This window comes from Triticum aestivum, chromosome 2D, assembly GCF_018294505.1.
Source record: "Triticum aestivum cultivar Chinese Spring chromosome 2D, IWGSC CS RefSeq v2.1, whole genome shotgun sequence".
Classification (NCBI taxonomy): Eukaryota; Viridiplantae; Streptophyta; class Magnoliopsida; order Poales; family Poaceae; genus Triticum; species Triticum aestivum.
Window position 1 is genome coordinate 165628841 of NC_057799.1, and position 7972 is coordinate 165636812.

The 7972-nt window shown below is 38.9% G+C and overlaps 1 long non-coding RNA gene across 4 annotated transcripts; it reads right to left on the reverse strand.

The window, feature by feature from the left end:
• Window positions 1-2283: 2283 nt before the first annotated feature.
• Window positions 2284-7723, reverse strand: LOC123052380 (uncharacterized). 4 transcript variants are annotated; one of them, XR_006424660.1, is made up of 5 exons: window positions 7339-7723; window positions 7097-7188; window positions 5009-5083; window positions 4757-4917; window positions 2284-3995 (listed from the first exon to the last, which is right to left on the reverse strand). It is a non-coding gene; the product is annotated as an uncharacterized lncRNA (long non-coding RNA). The 4 variants fall into 4 exon arrangements; XR_006424661.1 differs by having other exon boundaries at window positions 7097-7191; XR_006424659.1 differs by having other exon boundaries at window positions 7097-7202.
• Window positions 7724-7972: the final 249 nt, after the last annotated feature.

Here is a 7972-nt window from a genome sequence, read left to right on the forward strand (position 1 = left end):
CTATATACTCACCAAACACCAAGATGCATTGAGTTGAGAGAGGGGTGCACGGGCGCCAGCCACAACATTTCCATTGTCGCCGGCCTTGCTCGCCGCTGCTTGGGCTCGATGAGCGGGGCCATCTTTCTGAATCAATGAAGATTGCACCACAAAGTAAATAGAAAATCATTGTACGACAAGAACAAATAGATTGAACAATCGAGCAATTCAAGCAAAAATTTAGACGTGGAAAACATCTGAAATAATAAAGTGAGGTGCTGACTTGTTTGATTACTTGTCAAAATCATTTGCATAGTAAATGTTCTACTATTTATGGAAGAAGTATTCCTTTATTAGTTCACATGTTTGCTGACAAAAAACAAAGCTTTATTATACATCTGGGCTATTCTGTTACGCGTAACAGAATATTATTCTTTTACCCTTTTTGAACTGACGGTTTCAGGTGGTTGTACTGATGTTTTGAAGCGGTTGAACTGATTCTTTCAGTTGTGTTTAACAGATCGTCTTCTTTAGTTCAAAAACTTTTTATAATTTTTTTGTCGGAACGGGGCGTGTAATATATCGTTGGAAAGCTCTTGACAACCATATTTCAAGTATATTGAACGTTTTTGCAAAATCATTATGGTTTAAGAGCAGTTTTGAAAAAACCTTTTTTTCAAAACCGAAAATGTGAATCGTATTTTGGACTCAATTTTCAAACCGTTTGTCGGAATTGAGCAAATAAGATGGCGTTGGAAAGCTGGTGAAAATACGCATCTTTCATATATGTATTGTTTTTTCTAATTCTTTATGATTTAAAAGTAATTTGAAAAACGGTGAAATTCTGAGCGAAACGTATTTTCGCGATTTTTTGCAAACGGTTTGTCGGATTGACACAAATGATACGGCGTTGGAAAGCTATGGAAAATGCACAACTTATCCTTATAGAAATGTTTTTCTAATTCCTTACGGTTCAAAAATGAATTCGAATACGGTCAAATTTGATTTTGAACGCGATTTTTTTTAAAAGTTTGTCGAAATATGGCAAATAATATACCGTTGGATAGCTATCGAAAATGCAAAACTTAGTCATGTTGAACGTTTTCTCTACTTCGCAACCGTTTAAGAGTAATTTAGAATACGGCATAATGGATCTTGCTGTTTTCTCGTCTGAAAAACAGAGTAGTCGTACTGATATATGTGTATGTTTGTACTGAGCTATTTTTTGTAGAGTAATTTTGGATGGTTCCGAAAAAGGGTACTTGTACTGATGCTTACATGGGTTTGTACTAAGCGTGTTTTCACTAACTAGACTTTGCTCTGTTTTTTCGGTAATATTTTTCTCATAAGTTTTCAATGGTTTACTGTATCGTCGCCCCTCTACTTGTATGGTTTGTATCATCGAACTGAAATATATTTTATTCAAAAAGAAAATGTGTTTGTTTTGTTTTTTTTAACTCGACATTTTTTTGACAACGTTGTTCTGAACTTCTCTCATTTTACGACTTGTACTTTGGTACTTACTAAGCAGGATTTTCATGGGATTTCTTTTTTGCTTGAACTTTACAATTTGAATTTCTGCCATTTCTTTTATTCCGAACGGACCATCGTTTTAACTCATACTGAGGTACTTACTACGCCCGAACTGGGTGGCTATCGCGTGTCTCGGCGTGTTTTGAACTCGATGATATTTTTTCATCAATTTACTGCCCATTTTTTTCATCACACTTGAGAGAGTGATTAATAGGTTTACTTGATCACTTGAACTCGTACTGATCTCCTTATGAGTTTGTACTGATCTTCTTAGGATTTTCTTGAATTCAATAGACGCACTAACCGCGTTTAATCTTTTGAACTTATATGTTAGTAATACATGGGCGGACCAGATTTTTTTAACCGTGTTGGATGAGCACTTGTACTTGACTCTAGAAATCTTTTATATTTTTTTGAACTTCTTTGCATTTTCATGGAACTGATTGCGGTTTGTTTTTTGAACTTATATGCTAGTAATACACGTTGAACATCAACCAAAATAGACAGGAAAGTGCATAGAGCTTCTTGTTTGAACTTTCCTTGTTTAGTTTTATAGAACTTATATGCTAGTATTACACAAACTTTCCCATACAATTTTTTTATGCCCACAGGGTCATCAACCAAAATAGATAAGAGAGTGGAGAGAACACATTCACCACTCATATAAAGAGTAGAAAACCTGGAGAGAAATTTTTTCATCTCGCAAAGTATGAGACGAGTCGCAAACAAATAAATAACATTCAGGTAGAGAATATGAGCACAGGAATATCAAATGTTTGAACTTTCTCGATGGCATCCATTGAACTTAAAACATTTTTTTTAGCAAAAGACTGCAAGAGTGAAGGATGTCTTTTGCCATATTTTTACAAATGGATCACGCTTGCTTTACAAAGTACTAGAAAGATCCCTGTAAAAACAGTACTACAAGATTTGTAACACAAGATCGCACAGAAGCTGTACTGATCTACACAGGAAGTTTTGCTACTTGTAAGAAAATAAAAATGAACTCTAACTTGGAGAATCAACATATGTTTCTTTCCGTTGATTACATTCAATTCATGTATGTACAGAAGAAACAAAATTGCAACTCCACCATTGACTAGTCCATGGCTGAATAGCCGAACTTCACAGAATGACATTTTTCGAACTTAGCCGAGGAATCATTTTCTCAAATTCACGTTTGAACTCCATTTGGAAAATTTCAAGCTCCTCTCTGGGAGGTGTTGGCTGATTTCCTCAGGGTGATGAGCTTCTGAAGATAGTGGTGCAATCGCTCGATGACAAATGCGATGAATAGTGTGTATCCTACAAGGAGCGATAAGCTGTTAGAAATGTTTAGCTTTGAACTTGAATAAAATATAGGAACTGTGCTGAGTTTATTTTCATATTTCTGCTAGCATGCATCAAGACATTTTATATATGGTTTTTACACTGCCAATCCAGACTAGATACTTCCAAATCCTAAAAAACTTTATTACAATAGTCAGGAGTGAACTCATACATGTATATCTACTAATAAACACCAACAAGAAATTACAACAGCAGAGATATAATCTAAAACTCATGGCATATATCTTTATATTCATCAAGTTGAAATCAACAAAATTTAGAATTTCCAAACACCAAAGGGCAAAAAATGGTGAAAATAGTCTCAAGATTTACGGTCTATGTCCACCGAGAGTTTTGTTGTTAATAATACCAATAGAAGCTTTTCCAACAAAGCATTCTCTAATGCAAATCTTCCTAGCAACCTCACCCAATGACATTTATGCATTAGCTCTGGTTTGATTTGAAACTAAATTAAATGAAATTTGAGAAAAGCTGTTAGGAGGATAGGAAACCATTTCCCAAACAAGAAAAATAAACAAGTACAAGCATGAGTATAGCAAGAGGAGTTGTTAGCATGTTTATCTGAATGCGTATGTTTGTTCAGTACACCATGTGATGCAAGTACCAACTCTTTTTCTCTCTGAAACAAGCAAGATTCACACAAACATCCTGCATTTCTAGCATCAGAAGTTACTTGTCATGAACTGACAGATTTACACAAGTAGACCAACCAATGGTGAAATCTATTAATTGTTTTAAGGAATCAATAATTTGGTACCCGCTGGGGATTCATGTGTTTCGTTGTACTGAATTTAATAACAAAAATGCAGATTCATACAGAAAACAACCCAAAAGAAGTGATGTCACCGTGTCCCGTTGCAGCTCAGCGTGTGTAGTGTACTTGCACTTACGATCAACCATTTTTTTGACTAGATATTTCATGGGAGTCTAGGGTGCTGGCAAGGGTGATCAGCTTGAGCGTTGCATCATCGAACGGCCTTGTGTGGAGGCAGTAAACGGCCTGGGCCATGAAGGTTCAAGCAGGTTCAAGAAGTGGTGTTGAGAGGCTGTGTGGGACTATATTTTGTAGTGTCTGAAGAAGTTCAGTAGCTGCTCACCACGCACACCTACTCAACTGCTTCATGCCACCGTCCCTGCACACACACAGCAGCCACCCATTAGTCAAAAGAACAACAAGTTCATGTACAGTAACATTACATGTTCACATCGAAACCTAAAAAGATGTGTACTTTGAAATACTTAATTTTACTTCCCAAATACTTCATTTGTTTTGAAATATGAACTTCTATATTTATTTCCATAGAACTTATTATGTTTTCCCTCCAAACTACAAGAACATGATTGGTTTACTTACCCACAAATTTTTTTATTCCAATACTTTCTGTTTTTTTATAAGCGAACTGATGGAAATCTTGACGGTGCACTTCTGTATTTTATTCAAGGTGAACTGATGTACTTGCAAAGTTAACTCATTGTGTTCCTTTTTTTCATATTGAACTGATGTAGCCTCTATACAATGTAAAATGGACATTGTTGTGATTACCTACATGGCTGAACTAGTTAATATATTTGCTTTTTCGTTGTGTATTTCTGTTTGATTAGACAAATGGTTGATTGGTGGTATTACCACCACAATTTTCACTATATATACACTGATCTGAACGCGACAATAAGAATAGGCTGCCAATTTTTTCTGTAAAGTCGCATGGCTAAAATGTAGAGATTAGGGAAGTACCAGGAGACAAACTAATTTATTTAGGAAGTAATTAGAATAAAGAGCTTTTTAGGATTACTTAGGGAGTGAATGCAAGCTTATTTAGAACATGCTATCAAGAATTCAGCGAGGGGAATGGATGTTCTTCAAGAGAATTCAGGGAAGAGAGCGAGGGGAAACCTTGGCGGCAGCAATCTGAAGTTGCGGCGACAAATATGACAATGGGCTTGACCTCATCGGAGCATAGGGACTAGGCCAACGAACTCACCACAGCCATGTTGGCACCGGCTGTCAACCATTGGCAGGGAGATGTAGGCCTTAGCGGCTTGAGACGTCTGAACCTGCAAAAAAATGGTGAATGAACTGCTAACCCAGGCACACGAACGCATTGGTTTACCAGTTAATGCATCCATCTCGTTATTCAGGAATTACCTTTTTTGGTATGAACTGCTAACGAAATATTTTTTTGCTCAACTGGGGTAGACTTCTGGTTAGTACACGCACAACCTGAGAAGGCAATGTACAAGTTCTTGTAAAAAGAACAACCAAAGAAGCAGCACGAATTGCTAGAGAAAACTGTATGTGCTTTTTTTATGAACTGAAAAAAGCTCTTGTTTGTTAGAGAATTGAAGAAATAAATATTGGGGCCCGATGTAATGCATATATCCACAAATTCAGACACGAAAACCAAAGAAAATAATAGATCATAAATTAGAGAATGTTAAATTTCACACGTCTCAGTTTTTAGCATCACTTCTAAACCTTTTGTTTTTCACTGCTATCTAATCTTCAACAAATTATCTAGTTTACTTATCGTTCTTGTCAAAAGTAATCAACATGAATGATCTTCACTAGTCACCATTTTACTCAAACCATCACACTCATATGAGCTTTCTATTCAAGATTTCCTGTCCTATCTTCTTCTAAACAAATTGAGGACTTGAACCACATTTTTTGGAAGCTACACTGAAAAGCTACCACATATACTACTTTACGGCAAGTAGCTTTCGAACAAAACATAATTGAATGTTGCAAGCATTTGAATAGTAGGAATTCCAGCTCAGCTGGAAGCATAAGGTCAACCAGTGCATCAGAATAAGTACACTCAGCTGCAAGCATAAGGTAAACAAGAGCATCAAAATTGATGTTTTCCAATATTCTCATTTTTTCGAACTTTCCCGATTTTCACCGTATGAACTTCAAGGTTTTTGTTCATTGAACTTTCTAGGTTTCCCCAATTGTACTCTCTTACAGGATTGCTATGAGAGAGTGGCGTCGATGGACTCACAGGACTACTATCAGCGCTCAACTTGGATGGCTGCCAGCAACCAAGGTGGGCAGGCTAGTGGTGCCTTATTTTTTGTAAATCAAAGCTCCTACATTATGCTATACTTTCATGCCGTTCTTCACTCAAACAATATTGTAACAACCAACATAAAAATAGTTTGGGAAAATCTCTCATGTTATCTTAATTTATGTAGTGTTGTCCGCAACAGAAAATTGTGCTACAAATTGTTTTAGACCATTCCGCAGTAATGCCCAGAAATCCAACAAAGAATATGTTAGTACAATGGAAGTAGTACAAAGGGGAGAACCATACATGCGAAAGACTCATTTCAGAGAGGAACAAAATAGTGTCAGAATTATTATTTTCCCTACATGCTACATTTGCATCAGAAGAAAATAGTGTGTCAGAACCATCACACTTCACAAATACATCATATATGTAATGGAGCATAACTACTCTTCCTTACATGCTTCTACAATTTGAATCGGCATATGGAACTTTGTCGTACTATTTTACAAATTTTTCTTTTGTTTTATTATACTTATTTATTGTTCATCTCCAAACAACTACTCTGAACTCTGAACTTTTGTGGAGCTCTAAATTGGGCGGGAAGACAGCACACACTTTTCTCATTCATTGATTTGCAAAAATAAACTCCTTTCTTTCATTTTCCCACACAATAACACAAGCACCACAATGGTAAGACCAAAGCTACAGGACCATACCTTTTCTTCAGCTAGCTACTATATTGAGCATTCAACGTGAACTTGTGATAAGCAAGCACAAAATCATGTAGACAAGAAACATAATTGTTGAGACTTTTTCATGTACAGGCATACAGGAAATCAGAAAAAGTACTGACGATCTATGTACGGGCATCAGGCCAGCTGCTGGTTGGAAGTGTCATTTCATTTAGGAGGGTGCAGGTAGCCTCTTGGCCCTCGTGGCCGAGGGTAGAGATGACAATCTCAAGCTCCGTGGTGCCATGGGAGCTCGCCCAGTGTAGGAGCGTGAGCATCCACAATTCCACATCCAAGTGGTCGTAGAGCTTAACTCCCCTTTACCAGAAGATCTAGTAATTTCAAAATACTAACACAGATCTAGTAATTTCAGAATTTTTGCAGCACACCGTGGAGCTTTTCTTCTGCCCGAGCAATTCAGAAAAAAAGCAGGCGGCTATTTGTTGCTGTAGCACATACACATACATTATATATAGAGAGAGAGCTCGTTACTTCGTTAGGCAGAGAGAACGAGCCTCCCTAATCTAGAACTGCAGGCGAACCTCGTACGGATAATGTTGTGGTCCTGCCATCAGGTTGATGCCCTACTGAACTCAAACTATTATAAGAATTTGAACTGAATTAAATTCATCAATTGAACTGAACTGAAAAATGCGTTTAGTAAATGAGAGTTGAACTGCTGGTCTTTTTTGTGCGCACTGAAGAACTGATGCATGGTCATACAGGAAACATACCAAAGAACTTGATATGTCTGGCGATGGGGAGAAGGCCGGGAGGCGGCGCGCTCGGGGAGAAGGCCGGCCAGCGCGGCGTGGTTGGGAGAAGGCCTGGCGGCGGCGCGGTGGGGGAGAGGCCGGCTGTAGGCGCGCTTGGAGGAGGCCCGGCGGCAGCGCGGTGGGGAGGAGGCCCGGCGGCAGCGCGGTGGGGAGGAGGCCGGGCGGCGGCGCGCTCGGGGAGGAGGCCGGGCGGCAACGCGCTCGGGGAGAGGCTGGGCGGAGGCGCGCTGGAAGGAGGCCGGTTCGTGGCGGAAGCGAGGGCGGCGCACGGGAGGGACCCGAGGTCGGGATGATTTGCGGGAGGTAGGGTTCACGGGGTGGGCTTACTTTTTCTTTTCTTCTTGTGCATACCAGTTAGGCCTCGGGGAATCTATCGATCGGGCTTATATAGGACAGAGGGTACAGAATAATATTCTGTTACCGGTGTCCTATATATATATATATATATATAGACACACACAAACGGTCTAAATCAACAAAGGAACAAGATAAGCTTCAATGTGACCCACAAATAACTTAGTACCACATGTGGACACAGCCCTCCTCCCATGCGCCGCCCCTCCCGCCAGCGTAACTAACTTTCCCTCCTGAC